Raw genomic sequence first — 19580 nt, 5'->3', positions numbered from 1 at the left:
GCTGGTCTCTGGTGGAGATATTTTGGAATTTGCTGGTGGGCCAGTTTGCAACCTCATCAGATTGGAAACTGGCCTGATAAAATGTAATTCAATTTTGACCACTAAGAGTTTTGCACCTTCCACTGTAAAGTAACCAATGATGGGCAACTTAATTGTGTGTGCCCCTTAAAAAGTAATAATAATAATAATAATATTAATAATAATAATAATAATAATGATGATGATGATGATAATAATGATGATACAAATTATAGTGATTCAAAAAATAATAATGTGTTCCTCTTGTGGCTCTGTATGATAACTGGGTCGTTTATCACCTAAAGCAAGATTTTGACTCATTGTGAAAGATTTTTCCGGCTGTCAGTATATTTTTCTACATCTCTTGATACATTATACTTGTGAGCTTGACTTTTGATACAGCGAAATCTGGCATTATTACATTTTGTTGATGCTTGTAATCTGTTTATTTTGCCTGCTGTGCTACAAACAAAATGTATGAAAGATTGGGGCATAGGCCTTGATCTCTTGGTTGATACTCAAAGTATGTAATGTTCCGATTAGTGCTTGGCTTGGGAATGGTACTTAACCCTACTAGCCTCCAGGATGCACTTGACTAGTGTGCAAATATAGCAGACTTTCAATGCTTGCTAGCATACTTACCAGTGCTTCACTAGAGGAGAGGAAGCAAGCAGTTGAGTAGATATGGTACTTACCAGTTGATGTATCTACAAGCTTGCCTCAGCGTGGACGTATGGGTGTGCAATGGCAGGACCTGGGACGGTGAGTGATAATAGCTCTGAATGTACAGTAAGATGATAGTGATGACACATAAACACACCAAATCTAGAAAATTTGTAATTTTGAAGTAGCACCGAGAAGTCAGCCCTGAACTTTCACAGCAACAACGGGTTGGTCGCCCATAATGGCACACGTCTACAGCCATAAATTGTGGCAATGGTCAAACATCTGTCAGAATCCACTCTTTTTTCTCACCAAGAATATACCTCACTTCACCATCATCGTTATGATCAAGTTTATTTTGGCTAATTTACCTGTAAAACAACATAGCAAATACATCAAACATCAAGACTTTAGATACATCTGTAAAATTAACCTAAATTTATTATCACATTAAGTGCTATATTATCAACAGAATAAAAGCTAGTGAAACTACTAATCATTGTTTTATCAAATTCTGGATAGCGATTAAAAAATATCAAGTCATTGTAATACAGTATTATATTCTGTTATCTATTACTTCATGACTCACCTTTCTGCTAATTTTTACTATGGAATCTGACCAAAATATTATTACGTGCCCTCCTTAAGTGTTCTTTAGTGGAACAACAATACTAAAAACTAGTGTAGTCAATTTATCCAAAATCAAAGGTGTTAAGTCACATATATTCCTCCCACCCTGGAATGGAGTCACAGAACCGTTTATTCAGTTATTAGTGGACTGGTGGACTCATTCAAGCACAAAATGTAGGGGCTTATTTACAAACCCCTTGCAACACTTTTGCGCTACCGTTGTGTCACTTTTTGTGATGCAGGGGCTGTGTAAACAATGTGCCAGGTTGCGCCCTATTTACAAAGTGACGCATCTAGGCAGATGCATCACCTTATAAAGTCCTGCGCCACATAATGCCTGCGTCAGGTATAATGTTTTCAGGGTGGGAGTTCCCACGCCCGAAAGCCTCGTAGAAGTGACGCAGTGAAATGTGCAAGATTTCACTGCGCTACTTCTAGGATGCCACTGAATCAAAACCTTACGTCTGCTTGGAGCAGGCGTGACGAGTGACGCAGTGCAATAAGAATAGTCCTCCCCCATGCGTTGCTGGAGTTGCATCAGGCTTACAACACAACTCCAGCAATGCAAGTTTTTTGAGCTGACAGATACATCAGAATTTCTGACGCATCTGTCAATCCTTGCGCCATGGCACGCCGTATTATAAATATGATGCATTCATGGTGGCGCAAGGGTTTCTCTTGCAAGCGCAAGGAAACCAGCACATTCCTGCTTTAACGCAGCGATGCATCTGTTTCTTGTAAATGAGCCCCTTAGTTTCTTTTACTGTCATTTATATTTGTGGCTTACCTTGCCAATAGATGGTAGAGCCCTGAAAATAATCAAACATAAAACTAGAACAATGTAGTGTCATACCATAAGGAAATTGACAAGAAGGGATAGATTTCAGACAATTAAGCCAAATACTTGTTAAATAAAACAATGTTATCTCTTTTCAAAATGTCGAAAAGACTGAGACAATTCTGATAGATTGAGAAAAAGGATTCCAGTGCTTGGCAATAGCAAACAAAATCAACTGACTGGAAGTGCAGGATTTCTTGAGGGATCATGAGTCGGTCCAAGTTTTCACTGCAACTGATTTACAGACCTCTAGAGATCTGAAGTTTTCCAGGTTAATATGAGGACTGAAGCAGGGGAAACATCCTTTACAACGCAACTTTTACCACGCAGTGCCTTTACGACGCAACTTTTACAACGCAAACCATTACAAGGCATTGCGCTGGGGGGCGCTCTAGGATAGGGAATAAGTTTAATTTACTATCCAACACCTTCCCTAGTGTCCACGGGGACTGGAGTTGGAATAGTAAATTAAACTATTCACTATCCAGCACCCCAAAGCGCTATGCGCGTTGTAAAAACCGCGTTCTAAAGGCATGCGTTGTAATGTCATACATCCCTGATGAAGGATGGAGCTTTGCAAATGAGAAGGGGTCAACCTAAACTGGACATGGGTTAACTGGCAACCAACATAGAGATTTTGGTGTAGGATTGAAATATTTAATCTTATTGCCAGAAATATAGGCTGGCAGAAGAATGTAACATAGCTAACTATAACTTGCTCCCCGTTTGCACTACCTATGACCTCACATACTACATCACTCATGACATGTTTCTAAGACATCATTTATGACATCACTGATGACATCTCATATGACCGTTGACCAGAGGGACCAGCTATCTATGCTTCTCCCTCCGGGCGGGAGCAATATCTGTTGTGTTTACTTTGAACACAAGTCTGCTCCCAGCCGGCAGGATCATTTTTAAATCTCCTGCCAGCCAGGAGCAGATTTAGGGCCTGATTTAGATCTTGGCAGATGGGTTACCCTGTCATTACAGTGATGATATCCCATCAGCCGATATATATACCCTAAAATATCCTAGGGGATGTATGTTTTGGGGGACAGGATATCTATCATCTTTCTGATGAAGTAACCCTTCCACCAAGATTTAAATCAAGCCCTTAGTGTTTGCTCTCGTTTGGCAAAGTATTTAATAAATCTACTGCCAGATAGGAGCAAACACGTTTCTCTGCCAGCTGTAGTACAGGCAGGGAGGCTACTGTGTCCTGGAGGTGGTACCCTGGGGCCATTAATGGCCCAGGGAGGGGTGGCATGTGGCATTCCCCCTTTTAATTAAAGTTACCGCCCTGGGAATGGAGTCCCCAAGGCCTCTTTAAGACTTCAGGAGGGGGGCCACGTGGCTCCCTCCCCTTTATTTTTGAGTATGGCCCAGAGGAAGGGGTCCCCAGGATAAATTTAGCAAGCCGAGCGCACCCACTGGGACCACCACATCCCTGGGGCTAAGTAATGGGATGGAGGGGGTCGAGTGGCCTCCCTCCTGGAATCATAGGTGGACTGGAGACCTGGGCCACCTCCTGTTATGCTCCCGGATGCCCACCCCAGAACATAGCTGCTTTCTGTGGTTTTGCAGGAGCTTTACTGCTGCAGCCAAGCCACAGCAAATGCTCCACTTCCAGCAAGCAAGAGCATAAACAATGCTCTTGCTTGCTGAAAGCAGAGCAGAATTACTTTTTACAGAGGGAGGGACATGTTCAGCAGCTGCCTCTGTCTAAAAGCAATGCCGTCTCCCCACAGGAGCCAGCAGGGACCGCGGAGGCATTGAGCCAATGTCGGCCCATGGATAGGGGCCCCCTGTCACCATTTACGAAAGGCCGAGCTGCTTCGGATGGGGTCCTAGGGGACAAAATTGGCCTGGGGAGAGGGGCTGTGCAGCCCCCTCTAAAATATTTCAAAAATAAAGAAAGGCTGGGTCCCAGGTGATGGGGGTCCCTGGGTCTGAAATCAGCATAGGGAGGGAGTCTGTGCAGCCACCTCCCCAATCACAGGTAGGCTGGGCCCCAGGAAATGGGGTCCCCAGGGCCAAATTCAGCCGAGGGAGTGTAGAGGCATGGCCTTCTCCTTTATTACAGGTAGGCTGGGCCTCAGGGGATGGGGTACATGGGCCAAAATCAGCCAGGGGAGGGGGGGGGGCGCGGTTCCCCCCTGCCCCAATTTTTTTTTTTTTAAAGGCCTAGCCCAGGGGGATTGGGTCCCCGAAATCAGCCCAAGGAAGGGGGGCACGTGGCCCCCCTCCACTAATAAAAATAAATATTTTTTTTTAAAAAGCCCCCAGCAATGCAATGCACAGGTCACCATCACTCTGCATGTATCCCTCTTGGAACACAGCTATTGGGGGATTGAAGTCCCCCTGGCTCGAGAGGGTCCTTGGGGGGCAGCAAGCCCCCTCGTTACCTCTAGCAAGTCCAACACAGTCAGGTTTCTGAGAGGTCTTCTAATGCCACGCACCCTTTATCCACCACTCTGCAAAAGTGCCTCCTGGCACACTGCTGGTTGGAGGATAAAGTCCCCTTGGATGCTGAGGGTCCTTGGGGGCCAACAAGCCCACATGTTACCTTCAGTGAGTCCCACACAATAAGATTGATGAAAGGACTTAGGAGGCCATGCAGCCCTACTCCACCTCTCAGCAAACACGCCTACTGGAGCACTGCTGGTTGGGGGATGAAGTTTCCTTGGAAGCTGAGGGCCCTTTGGGACTAAGAATCCTATCCTGTTATCTCTAGTATGTTCCTCATAGTACGATTGCTGAGAGCTGGTCAGAGGCCTCACTCTCTTTTTCCACCACTCTGCAATTGCGCCTCCCAGAGCACTACTGGTTGGGGGGTGAAGTCCTCTTGGATGCGGAGGGTTCTTTTGGACCCAGCAGCCCTCCTATTAGCTACAGTAAGTCTGACACAGAAGGATTCTTGAGAGTTAGTCGGAGGCCCTGCCCTCTTTCTCCATCGCTCTTCAAATGCGACTACTGGTTAAAAAACAAAGAAATTCATTTAAGAAACAAAAGGTTACAGAGACGTTATAGTTAGCAAACAGAATTTGAAAAACCTCAGAAAATAACTGTAAAAAACAAAGGTTAAACAGAAGTTATAGTTAGGAAATGGGTCCGCTATTTCTGTGTAGATTTTTCTCATTATCCTGATTTCACTAAGAGGCCTTCATTTTTTGGGTCAGGATTAAATATATATAAAAGTAGCAAACCTGCAGCCGTAGAAGTATTCCAAGAATGGATGTAAATATACTCCTCTTTAGAGTTCACAAACATTGACAGTAGTGGGCACAGAAAACTGCACCAGTCTCAGTTTTTTAAGGCATACTACTGTCAATGAAACACCAAAATAGGGGGTGAAACAAATGCTTGAAAATAGTTTAACCACAAACAGTCCATCTGGGTAGCATTCCTAACCATTGTTTTTCACTCTCTGCCACTAGACAGAGGAACCGATTTAGGGTGTGGCAGTAAAGCCAGACAAGGTGGTGGAAGACATTTAAATCTGCCACCCAGCCTTTACTCTGCCCACCGAATTTAGACATGTCCACTGGCCCAGAAGACATCTCTATACATTGACAAGTACTACCGTCATGGTGGTTCCAGTCAATGTAGTTGTTTTCAGAAAAAGATAATAATGACCCCCACACCATCACCCATGGAGTCTTCTCCCACGGTGTGCAGTGGTGGCAGGCACAGGTAAGAATGGTAGGGCAGTGGGGTAGTGCGGGGGGGAAGTCGGCCTACGAAGGGTTAGTTAAAATTAAATAAAAAAAGAAATAAAACCATTTACCTTGCTCTCTCCGTTTCACCTAGTCGGCGCTGCAGTGAGCGCAAGGTAAGTGGTTTTATTTTTTTTAAATTTAATTTGAACTAAACCGCTGTTTGTCAACTTCCCCCGCACCCTCCCTGCCCCTCCTCACCGCTCTTACCTGTGCTGGCCACCACTGCTGGTGTGGCAGTCATTTTACTTTTTTTACTACCATCGCTGCCAGCACGGCCACGTCACCTAATCTGTCATGTCATCAGAGGACGTTTTACACCGATCCAGTAAACTAGGCAGGCGGACCTTAACTTTGACGGACAGGTACTCTCTTGTTGTTGCAATGGAGTACCCATAAAGCTCTAAATCAGCCCTAGGCGACTACCTAATGCAGATCAGTACTGACCCTGCTCCTCCTTGGAACAGTCCATTCTGAGCGCTGGTCTTCTCACTAATTTACACTGCTGTCCACTGTTTTTTTAGTTGGGAAATTTGAGAGTCATACCTTCAAATTCTCCCTGACTAAGCAACGGCTATGTCAATTCTTCCCATCTTCCCCAATTCTGTCTGCTTCCTACTTTGGTCTCTGACCTGCGCTTGATCTAATTGTTCTATCTCCTCCTTTTCTCACACATCTATATTTTACCTTCTTTCTCTATCTTGCATCAGTATCATTCTGCTTGTTCCTCTACATCCTTATTTTTGCCCTCCTACTCTTCTCTGTCCCCTTTGCTCACCCATATCTCATTCTCCCTTTATAACCCATTTTCCTCTACATTTTATCTTTTATAGTTTCCTTTTATATTATTCCTTTCGTGATTCTTCTCCATTTCTTACTTATCCTTTATTCTCTCCACCTAACCCCTCCTCTCTGCCCCCTCTCCCAAGAGTAGGAGTCAGGTCCCAGATATGCTCTTTATTTAGAGCTGGTGACCTGTTTCTAAGTGCAGCTGATGCAGGGCAGACAGGGTCCTTCTTACCATCTGTGGTCCCGGTGCCACTGCACCTGCTGCACCACTGCTAGCTGTACCACTGGACCCACTGCACTTTCGCTCTTTACATATTCACGACGTATTGGCTCCAAAGTACCAGCACTCAGAGTCCGCCTGTCCGCCTGTCTGCCACAGTGCCTGGTAAAAGCAATTTAAATAGATTCAGCAAGAGGGAATACCAGGGGAACTCCGCCATTAAGGCACCTGAAACGAGGATAGACTGGTCTTTAATATTAAATGATCCTAAAGCGAGAGAGACTCAAGATGGCAATCAAACAGCCAGAACAATAACATTGTCGTAATTGTCTGGACACAGTTATCATCCACACAGAATCAAATTGTACTCACTCCATCCCAGAGCATGTTTGCAGCAAATGATTTCATATAATAATAACATAATAATCATTGCCACTATCTTAATACTATTATTACTGAGAGTAGTTTTTAATATAGTGCTTCATGCGATAGTACTACTAAAGATGGAGGCCATGAAAACTGTGGGGCATAATATCAAGGGGGGCGATAGGCAATTTTCGCTGATTTAGCGGCCGGCGATAATACTATCGCCCTATTAGCAAGCTGTCGCTAACAGCAGTTAGCTACAGCTTGTAGGCGATAGCGAGCAGTTTGGGGCCCGCTTTGCATGTCAGCGATATTTATCGCTAATGACATGCAAAGTGGGCGTACCCAACCTGTTAGCGACTGAATGCAATCGCTAACATCGCTATCGCCTATTACCAACACAGGCGTAGCGATGGGAATATTTGCGCTAAGCGCGAATATCTCCAAAAACTAACACCTGCTCAGACCAGTTCTTAGCCATTATATCAAATGGGAGGTGGCGGTAATGGCTAAGACCCTGTTAGCGATAATGCGTGAATATCGCTGTATTCTCAGCGATATTCACGGATTTTGCCGCTATCGCCGGGAATTTTATCGCTTTTGAGATAAACGTTGCTAATAGCACGTTATCTCAGCGATAAAATCCCGTGATGCGCGGCGATAAAAAAATTGCCGCTAACCCTACTTAGCGATAAATATCGCTATTTGTTGATAATATACCCCTGTATTTCAAGAATATCGTGGACAAAATATCGAAGACCAAAATATCAAGAAGTATGTGCATCTTGGGGTAGTATAGATGTACTATTCTTAGGGTCATATCTATGTACCATAGTATATAGCCAAGGTACATATATGTGGAGTTAGCTATAGAACATATTTTGTCCTCAATATTTACCCCCTCTATATTCTGGCTTCGATATTCAGGGGTATATTTATGAGAGACTTGCGTCACCTGCTGCACAACGCAACGTGGTACATGCACATTGCAGACCTCTACGACACGCAAAGCGATTTTGCTTGGCTCTGAGTGGCTTCATAAATCTGGAGCAGAGCAACGCAGCACAGAGCAAATTGCTGTGTTGCGCTACTCTGCCCTGGGTAGGTGTTCCATGGGCGGTGCAGTGGGTGTACCCACACAACTACCATGGATTTTGACCCATTCACAGATTTACAAGAACTAGTAAACTTGGGAATGCGCCAAAATCCTATGTCTTCTCGGGAGAGGTGTAACGAGGAGAGATACCTTTATTTCTCCGTGTTACTTCTTCAGCGCACGCAGAATGAGGAATTTGCCTCCCAGGATTATTTTTGTGCAGGAAGGTGCCCTTCCTGTACAAAAACAATCCTGTCTGCAACACAGGCACCATTGCACCATGGTTCAATGGTACCTGCGTTGGCGCTAGGAAGCCAAAACAGCGCCAGCGCAGAGACAAGGACAGGAATGAGTCGTATTCTTTTAAATTCGGCGCATTCCTGCTCTTTTCCTATCATGCATCGCCAGTGGCATAGCATGGGAAGGGACACAGGGGCAGTTGCAAAATTCTTAGGTGGAGCAGAATTAAAAAAAAAAAAAGTGTGTGCCACATTTTTTTCTTTTCAAATGTTGCACCAGGAAGTGCTAATCGGTCCAAGTGTTAGGACCCGTATAATTGATTTGCCCGGGTACCCAGTGCTGGCAACCTACTCTACGCCGCAGCACAGCAAGGTGACTTGCTGCGCTGCGTGAATTTTTTGTAAATATGCCCCTCAATGTGCACACTGTTTCATACTGCTCTAGTGCAATATCTAAGGATGCAGAAGTGGCACGTTGCTATTACCCAATTAATTTACTGGCACTCATCTGAATTTAAAGCCCATTCTGCAGAAACCTTGGGTACCTTTATTACAGGGCGCGTCTATCAGTGATGCAGAAGGTGCAGTGGCACCAGGGAATAATTCCTATAGGTCCGCTGCATTATTCCTTTTACGTATATATGAATAACATTTGTCTAACCTGATTACTAATGCTGGAGACTTACAATTATCGCTGTGTAATAGTGTATTTATAGCGAAGGCCACCAGAGAGCGCTCTGTCCTCGATCACAATCAAATGAAGGCCAGAGTAATACACAGCATGAGCAGACAGAAAAGAACGAACATTCAGAAAAGCAGATTTCTAAAGTCATTAAGAGCGGCTTCCTCCTTTCGCCATAAAGCTCCAAAATACAGTGCAATTAGAATCCTGTGTGACACTATTTAGGATGTTGAATATATGAACAAAAGTATTACACTGTTACCTTCATTGGATCAAGGATGTTTCGAAAGCTGTTAATTAAAAAATAAAATGGAAAAATACTAGTATTCTCCAGTACTAAATATTAAAATATATTTGAAGATTAGGTTGTCTTTTCGATCATCCATTCATTTATCCAATGAGCTCATCAACAATAATGAAATTAATCTGCACTTCACTGCCACCATCAGCGATGCCACAGTCAATTTCCTAGACACGCAAGTATATAAAAAACAACAAACTAGAAACAAGGCTTTACCGTAAATAAACGGCCGGCAATTCAGTATTGCACGCCAGCAGCTCTCACTCCAAACACTTAGTGAACAGTATACCCTGTACTGATGGAGCCACCGGCCCGTCCACACACGCACACACGCACACACGCACGCACACACCCCGAGGGCGGGCTCGCCCGAGGGTATAAATGGGCGCGAGACCGCTCGTGGTCTTCGGCCCAGATGAGCAGTTAGCCTCTGTGTGCATTTATGATAGTATAGTTAGGCCCCACTTTGTGGCATAGGTTCCCTGCCCCCCAGCGTGGCCCAGGTCACCACATTGGCGACGAGGCGGGTCTCCCCACGCCTCGCCCCCGCCGACACACACTGGCGTGCCTGCCCTGTGTCCGCGCCGCTCACCCTCTGTGTGTTCGAGCCAGCGCGGCCGACAGAGCGTTGCGGGTGCTCACTCCGCAGTCCAGTTGCTCCCGTCCGGTCTCGTTTGCCGTAGCGGTCAATGCACTAAATAGCCATTTTGACCCGCAAATCAATCCAGACTACGAGTGGTTCAAGTTGCGCCAAGCGCGCCAAGGAGAATCCGAGACCGTCGATGCCTACTATGCCCGGCTATGGAAGCTTGCTACAGCCTGTGAACTGCCTGACCAAAGAATTGAGATTCGTGCACAGCTCATTCAAGGCTGCCGATCTGTTCAACTCAGGTGCCTCATACTCAGACAACCCCGCATATCGCTCGATGAAATCCTTGTCCTCGCCAGGTCTCACGAACTGTCTAATGCACGCGCGGACAAGATGGAGGCTGCACTGAACCGTCCCGGAGCGGTGCCCTGCACACCAGCGATCAAAGAAGAGCGTCCCGACGTGATCCGCCGACGGCCGCAGCCACGGCGAGGAGGTGCAAAGGCTGTGCAGAACTCCACGTGCGGCAACTGCGGGATGGACCACCCGACCAGAGGAAGGTGTTACGCAAAAGGAAAGACATGCTCGATCTGTGGTAAACTCAACCACTTCGCGAAGGTTTGCCGTAGCAGTGACAGTCGCCGTCCCACCCCTGGCACGAGAGGGCTCACACAGAGTGTGCGCCAGCTAACACTCGAAGACCCAGGGCCCTGCAGTGACGCGTCACATTCGGAATTCAACCTGGAAGACGATGATGACGACGTATTCTTCGTGTCGTTCGTCGGCAGAGAAGGCTCCAGGAGGCGACCGCCACCCATGTGTGACATCACCATTGTTGGCTCTTCAGTGCAGGCCCTGATCGATACAGGCGCTTCGGTCAATGTGATGGATAGCGTCCAGTACGATAAACTGTCTCTGCGCCCACCCCTCTCACCGTCCAGGGCCAAGATCTACACCTACGACAGTGATGATCCGCTCCCGCTGCGAAGAGTGATGGAGGGGATGGTGGCCAGCAACGGCCAGAAGGTAAAGACGAAATTCCACGTGACAGGAGGAAAACGAGGAACTCTGCTCAGCTGCCATACGGCGGAGGATCTGCAGCTAGTTTTCTTCGCGAACCAAGTGCACGAGCTGCACGGGGAGGAGATGCTGAAGGACTTTCCCACGCTCTTCCAAGGCCTTGTCCGCCGAAAAGGGAAAACCTTCAAACTGCACGTGGACCATACAGTCCGACCGACGGCATTGAAGCACAGGAGGGTGCCGTTCCACCTGCGGCCACAGGTGGAGGAGGAGCTTTGGAAACTTGAAGAACTAGGGGTCATTGAAAAAGTGTCAGGCCCGACACCCTGGGTATCGCCCCTCGTGATTGCCCCGAAACCGACACAGCCTGGCGCCATTCGCTTGTGTGTTGACATGCGCCTCCCAAACAAAGCAGTGAAGAGGGAGCCACACTTGATGCCCACGATGGATGACATCGTCGCGGATTTGAACAGGGCCCGCTGGTTCACAAAATTGGATCTCAACGCGGGATACCACCAGCTAGAGCTACACCCAGACAGCCGCAACATTACTACGTTCTCGACACACGTCGGCCTACGACGGTACAAACGATTACGTTTTGGCGTTTACTCAGCAGCTGAGGTTTTTCAGAACGCTATAAAGGAAACCCTCTCTGGGCTGTCAGGGGTTATAAATTTGAGTGATGACATTCTGGTTTTCTTCAAGACACTTGAAGAGCATCACGTCCACCTGAGAGCCCCTCTACAACGCCTGGTGGACCACGGCCTCACCCTGCACAAAGCCAGGTGCTCCTTTTACCAAGAATCGGTGGACTTCTTTGGCTACATTTTCTCTAGAGAAGGGCTGCGCGTCGACCCGAAAAAGGCTGAAGCAATCCGCTGGGCGCCAAGACCGACGTCGGCGACAGTGGTCAGAAGCTTCTTGGGGATGGCCACATACTGTGGCCGCTTCATCCCCAACCTAGCATCTCTTTCCAAACCTCTGCGGATCCTGACCAAAGCTGGACAGCCGTGGGTGTGGTCAGCGAAGGAGGACGACACGTTCACAGCAGTCAAGAATGCGCTCATAGATGACAAAGTCATGGCCTACTTCCGCCCCAACAGGTGCACGGAGGTTGTCATGGATGCAAGCCCGGTTGGACTCGGGGCTGTTCTCATGCAAGAGACGGAGGCCCGGGAGAGGGTACCCACCGCTTACGCCAGCCGAGCACTGACCGCCACGGAGATGCGCTATGCGCAGATTGAACGGGAGGCCTTGGCATTCAAGTGGGCATGCCAGCACTTTCACTTATACCTGTATGGACACGAGTTTTGTGTAGTCACAGACCACAAGCCGCTGGTGCCACTATTCGCAGGAACCGCCAGACTCGCCTCTCCGTGGATAGAGAGGTGGGCCATCCAGCTGCAGACATATCGCTTTGACATTATTTTCCGACAAGGTGCTGACAAGCCGGCAGATTTCCTATCACGCCACCCGAACGCCACTCTCCCCACTCCAGTGCAGGAGGATACAGAAAAAGTAGAAGAATTTGTACGGATGATATCACAGGAGGCATGCCCTGCTGCCCTAACCTTGGAGGACATCGGGAGGGCCACGGAAGAAGATGAGTGCCTCAGCAGAGTAAAAGGCACACTGGTGGACCGAAGCTGGAAACGTTTTCCTAGACGGTGTCAGTGCCCTCACTGCAGCAGAACAAGCATTCAGACAGCAGGTCTGTAGAGCCCAGAGTGAACTCAGCGAGGGCCCCCACGGAGTGATACTGCGAGGCACGGCCATAGTGATCCCCACAGGCCTGCAGTAGGAGGTAGTGCGGCTTGCGCATCAAGGACATCAAGGGGCGTCAAAAACCAAGGCACGGCTACACAGCAAGGTGTGGTTCCTTGGAATGGACCTAGCGGTGGAGGAAGAGGTACGTAACTGCCACTCGTGCACTATCACGAGCCAGGATCCAGTGCCACACCCGGTGATCACAGAGGACCTGTGCCCAGAGCCTTGGTCGAAGCTGAGCATTGATTTTGGGTCATTCCCCGATGGGAGAAACACGCTTGTGATCATAGACTCTCATTTACACTTCCCTATAGTGGAGGTGGTGCCTTTCACAGCGTTCAAGCACGTCAAGCCGGTTCTAGATCGGACCTTTGCGATGATAGGCCTACCCGAGGAGATACGGTCGGACAACGGACCGCCGTTTCAAGGCAAAGACTTTCAGACATACCTGGCAGCAAGAGGTATTCGCCACAGGAAAATCACGCCACAATGGCCACAGGCGAACGGAGAGGTCGAGAGATTTATGTGCACGCTAAATCGGGCCCTTCGGATTGGGGTCGAGAAGGGTGAAGAAGCAGAGTTTCTCAGTTCCTAAGCGTACACTGACAAACACCTCATTGCACCACCAGATGCGCCCCGGCACATCTACTGTTTTGGGAAGTCCCGAGAGACTGTGTGCCGGCAGGCACCTCCTGGAATCCGCCAGTGCTGGATCAAAACGCCACCCAAAACAGAAGACAACTCACCAATGATAGAGCCATTTGGGCTCGAAGGGCTCGGCCTATGTCCCTAGTAGTCGGTGACAGAGTGGTTCTCAAAGACAGATACCCTAACTGGAAATATCGCACCGCGTATGAACCAGAAGTGTGGGAAATCGTCAACATCCAAGGCACTATGATCTCGGTAGCAAAAGGCACGAGAGTCCTCACACGGAATGTGTCATGGATCGAACGAGTCCCGAGATAGTGGGAATCCGCAGGACAAACATCTGAAAACGCGGAGTTTGAAAGCAAGAATCCTGCATGTGCCGAGACACCACCGTGCCTGCACGGAGAAGGAGCATCCTCACCGAGGGCCGAACCAGAACCAACAGCCCGCCAAGAGAGTATACCTGGAAGCCCCAGAGACCCAGTGGAACGATCAGAAGAGACAGAAACCAGCGAAAATCACCGGAATCAGAGATACAATCTCCGACCGAATCCGACTCCCAGCCAGAGACTAAAAGACTATGCCTTGGGTCTGGGCAAGGCCCAAGGATCCCCATAGCCTGGACTATGTATCCGTAAGTTTGGAGGGATGTACTGACGGAGCCACCCGGCCCGTCCACACACGCACACACGCACGCACACACCCCGAGGGCGGGCTCGCCCGAGGGTATAAATAAACGGGCGCCAGACCGCTAGTGGTCTTCGGCCCAGATGAGCATGGAGCCTCTTTGTGCATTTATAATAGTATAGTTAGGCCCCACTTTGTGGCATAGCTTCCCTGCCCCCCAGCGTGGCCCAGGTCACCACATACCCTACGGGGAGATGTTGAGACTCAGATGAATTCACAGCAACAAATCAGACCTAAAAAAAGCACAGACAGCCAAGAGAGTCAGATTTTTGGAGCGAGGTTATTCACTAAGTGTGAGCGGTAAATCCGTTACGTCCGCGGATTTTTCGGATTTTTAGTGAATACGCAATCCGCGTATTTTACGTATTTTTCACAAAATCCGAAAAAAAAAATCCGCGGACGTAACGGGTTCAAAAGTTGAACCCCCACTCATGTAACTATTTTACAATGGCGCCAGCAAGCTGCCAGCGCCGTTGTAAAATAGTTACAAAGTTAGCTTGCACAGGAACCACTAGATAAAACGAAGCAGGTGCTGCTTTATTTTATCTAAGTGCTTCCTGTGCAAGCTAACTTTGTAACTATTTTACAACGGCGCTGGCAGCTTGCTGGCACCATTGTAAAATACACTCAAGAGACCCCTGCGCCCTTCGGCGCGATTGCATAGTAACACACACATGGTCGCTGGAACTAGTTGAAGCTCAAATGCAGTGACTCATTCATCAGCCCAGAAACAATCGAGAGCGTCGTCGAGGCTGGGCAATGTGCCTTCTTTACCAAATCTACCGTCGAAAGTCAGCTGTGATGCTGGATAGAGGCCTTTGCATCCTTGACTTTCACGAGCACAATCCCTGTGCTGTTCCTGTGACCAGGAGTCTCTGTATCTTCATCTGCTGCTCTCATCGGCCTCTGACCTTTTATACACACAAGAGGCATGTGCACTCGCATGGAAGCCCCGTCCGTTTGGCCATGAGTAGGCACATTGTGTTCGCACGGGTTTCTGCATGTTCGCGAGCGTTTTGTACAATAAAACCCTCGCGAACTTGCAGAAACCCGTGCGAACACAAAAAAAAACAAATACGCTAGGATCCGCGGATTTTGCGTATTTTCGAAATCCGCAAATCCGCAAATCCGCAAATCCGCGGATTGCCAATACGCAAAATCCGCTCATGCTTATTATTCACATAAGATTATCAACAGGCCAATCTTAAAATCAATGACCCACCAAAGGGAAGATTTACTCAAGGACAACAATTTGTTTCACTGAGGGTTTCCATGACAGAACAGAAGCAAAACTCCAGACTACCAGTGAGTTTAGGATTATATTGGGATACAGCAGACAAAAAAAAAATCTACAATCCATCATTAAACATAATTGGTCCCTAATACTGAATAACCCAGTTATTGGGTCATCATTACCTCAGAGAGTATCAATCACCTACAGCAAAGGACAATCCATGAGAGACAAACTGGTGAAAATCAGCCCTGAGGTCATTGAAGGAACAAGTTGGCTGCAAACGCACAAAGGCTTTTACAAATGCAAGGTGTGCAAAGCAGTAGCAGTCGGTGGGGGGAGTGCTGCCGGGTGGTGACTTGGGGCGGGGTAGGGACTGGGTGGGGGTAGTAAACTACGGAATACGGCCAAATACAGGTAAGTAAACATATAAAGAAATAAAACAAATTTCATTGAGCGCACTGCATCGCCAAATGCAATACAGTGCACGCAACGATCAGCAACATCAAGTTGCCGATTGCGAGCATGGAAAATAAACCTCCTAGCGAGATTCTCAACGCTGGGAGGTCAGGTTTCTCATTGCGACTGGTCACGACCGCTCACGATGAGAAACTAAAAGGCGCGCTGAGAAAGCTGCCGCTCGAGTACAAATCTACTCGAGCCGCAGAAAACTACCGCTTGCACTGTGCAAGATGGGGTTTGCACTGATTGCACAGGACGGACAAGCATCCGGCACTGAGCAATCAGTGCGTACAGCATTTTGCACAGTGCCCTTCGCAGTTCGCGCAGCTACGTGTAGCTACGCATAGTTCGCGTAGTGCAACTATGCCCAGGGTTTGAAATACCTGTGAGGTTGACCTCCCCTCCTTCAATCCTGGTGAAACACCACACAAAAAGTACAGCACACACGGGTGGCCGGCTCTCAAACGTCGTCTTTCCTCCTCGGTGCACAGATGGGTTGAGGCAGCCTATAGTGTGATTCCTTTTGGGGGCAGGGCCCTGCCCACCACTGGTGTTGGCAGAGGTCCCTGCTCTGCTAAATGGCCTACTTGCCTATGAGGTCTGGTTTCCCTGTTGAGTGCAGCACCCCTCACTCACTTCAGAGAGCACAGTGCCTGGGAAATACTGTGAAGTGCCAGACACATACAGCAAAGATTCCAGGGCGCTCTTCACGTGCTGCAAGGCTGCACGATGTGTCTTCAGTGAGTACAGAGTTGAGGCACACGCTATCTACTTCGGGCCCAAGAGCACTTCCCCACATTTCTATTGAGGCCAATGACCAAAGGAATAACGAGCTCACCTGGCGCTAAACTTTCAGAAACACAGGACAGTCCACCCAGCCCTGCGAGATCACTTGGGGCACCAAGCAGGAAAAGATACACACTGAACCCCATATCAGGAAATTCCAAATGCAAACCTATGAGAGGAGCAGCCTCGTTAGAAACCAATGAGGCTGTTTGTCAACACCATGACATGCCACACAACAAAGGCACCTGTCCTACCTTTTACCTGAACAGCACCCTGCCCATAGGGCTACCTAGGGTTTAGCTTAGGGGTGACTTATATGTAGTAAAAGGGGAGTTCCAGACTTGGCAAATAACTATAAATGGCAGGTCACTGTGACAGTAAACTGTGCATGCAGGCCCTGCAGTGGCAGAGGTCTGAGACAGGTTTGGAAGGCTACTTCTGTGGGTAGCGCAAGCAGCGCTGCAGGACCACTAGTAATTTGCAGGCCCTGGGTATTTAGAATACCACTGTACAAGGGACTTACAGGTAAATTAAATATGCCAAACAGGTGTAGACCAATCATACCAAGTTTACAGGAGAGAGCATGTGCACATGGGCACTATTAGAATTGGGGTCTCTGGTTGGCACAGGTAGGTACTTGTGACAAGCAGGGACCCTCTCCTCTAGTCAGGGCAAGGGAATTACTCTCTCAAAATAAGCCCTGCTCACCCTCTAGGCAGCGTGGCGCGAGCAGTCAAGGCTTATTTCAGCGGCGATGAAGTTAAGCAGTTGTGACCACAAACAGTAACCCAGTGACAATACTACAAATGGACACCACACCGGTTTTATATAAAAAATTAGGTATACTTTATATAGAGTTATAACAAGGCCATTAAACGACAAAAAGAATCCACAGTACTATTAAGTTTCAAGAGTTCAGGTTAAAAAGGCTTAATTCAAGGTTCTGTGCGAGTCGGTAGCCCTGCCCGGCTACAACGTTGCTGAAAAGAACACACAGTCTAACAAATCCAGCGGACCGCGGCGGTCCGGGACCACTCAAATGTCGACAGACTCAGTCACAGTACCTTTTCCTTGAGGCAGCCGGCATGGATGTGCGAGCCGGTTCCGGGATTCGACGCAGTGTAGAAAAAGAAAGCGTTGCAGGTCACGTTGTCCTTCCAGTCGCAGTGCAGGCTACGGCTCGTTGACGGAGTCGATGAGCTCAGAGCTTGCGTTGTTCGAGGCGGACTTTGCTCGTTGGGGTGCTTCCAGCTTTACGGTGCAGCGAGCGAGCCGGAGTTCAGGAGCTGGCGTCGATCAGTCGGGACAGCGGTACGAGTCGGGCGGTGCGTCGCAAAGCATGCGAGGCGCTGCCCAACTCCGGTGTGGTCACAGAACTCGAAATCAGCAGCAGTGACTGCACCCGTCAGACCAGTTTGATTAGTTGTAGCGAGGCGTTGCACGTCGCGGTGTCCTTCCAGTTGCGGTGCAGGCTACAGCGCGTTGACGGCATTGGGACGGAGTCGGTGAGCGCAGAGCTTGCGTTGTTCGAGGCGGACGTTGCTTGGTGCGGTGCCTACAGGACACCAGGCCGGTCGTGAGAGTCGGTCACAGGTCCCTGCCTCTGTAGCCACTTGTTTCCAGCAGCAATTCACAAAGGCTGGTGAAGTCCACTGGTCTTGGGACTTCGGTCAGGGGGCAAGCTCTCTTCCAAGCCCTTGGAGATCTTTGCACAAGTTGAAAAGAAAAGTCCACAAAGTCTTTCTCCTCCCTTTGGCAGCAAGGCAACCACTGCAGGCCAATCCCCCAAGCAGCACTTCAGCTTGGGAATAGTCTCTCCTCAGTTTCTTCTGGTTCCTTCTCCTCAGCAGAGGTTTCGTCTTGTCAGTTCCAGGAGTGATATAATTTCATGGGATCAGGGTCCCAATACTTATACCCCAAAATCCTTTGTTCTCTGAGGGGAGAGGGGCCTGTGCCTAGTCCACACCAGTTCTGAAGCACTCTGTTTACCAGACTTCTCCTTCCCTTTCACAGCACACGGCAGGCACATCAGACGCTCACAGGAGGGGGAGCCAGCATTGTGGAAGGAAAGTACAGTCCTGGAGCACTTTGTTGACAGTCTTCCTCCTCTTCTTTCAGTGTGCAGGGCAGAGACATCAGACGCACCACAGAGGTGGAGCCAGCATTGTAGAGGGAAGACCCAGCCCTATTCAGGTCCCAGGTGCAACTCCTCCCTTCCATCTAGATGCAGAACTCCCTATTCACCACCGGGCTGCCCCAGCCTGTCTCCTGGAATTCCCCAGCCCTGTCACACACAAACCCAAAAAGGGAATACACAACCTCGCAGAAATGGTTAGGCAAGTAAATACCTACTTTCTAAAAGTGGTATTTGCAAACACGGAATATTAAAATAAACTTCACTAAAAGATGTATTTCATTATTCTGAGTCCAGGCATACTAAACTCAAATTTCTACCATGTTCTCTGAGTCTGTTAGGATAATAGACTGTAATAATTCTAACAGCCCATTCTGGCCTATGGAGAACAGGTAGCCTTGCGATAGTATAAAACGAAAATGGCTGTAATTCACTATTAGGACATGCCACACACATCAGGGCTTGTCCTACCTTATACTTATATGCACCCTGTCCTTGGGCCTACCATAGGGGTGACTAATATGAAGAAAAGGGAAGGTTTAGGGACTGGCAAGTGGGTGCACTTGCCCAGTCAGCATGACAGTACCAGACTGCACGCAGGCTCTGCGATGGCAGACCTTAGACACATTTTACAAGGCCGCTTCTGTGGGTGGCACAACCAGTGCTGCAAGCCCACTAGCAGCATTTGGATT

This window comes from Lissotriton helveticus, chromosome 1_1 (assembly GCF_964261635.1).
Source record: "Lissotriton helveticus chromosome 1_1, aLisHel1.1, whole genome shotgun sequence".
Taxonomy (NCBI): domain Eukaryota; kingdom Metazoa; phylum Chordata; class Amphibia; order Caudata; family Salamandridae; genus Lissotriton; species Lissotriton helveticus.
Note: the sequence above shows the minus strand (reverse complement) of the source record.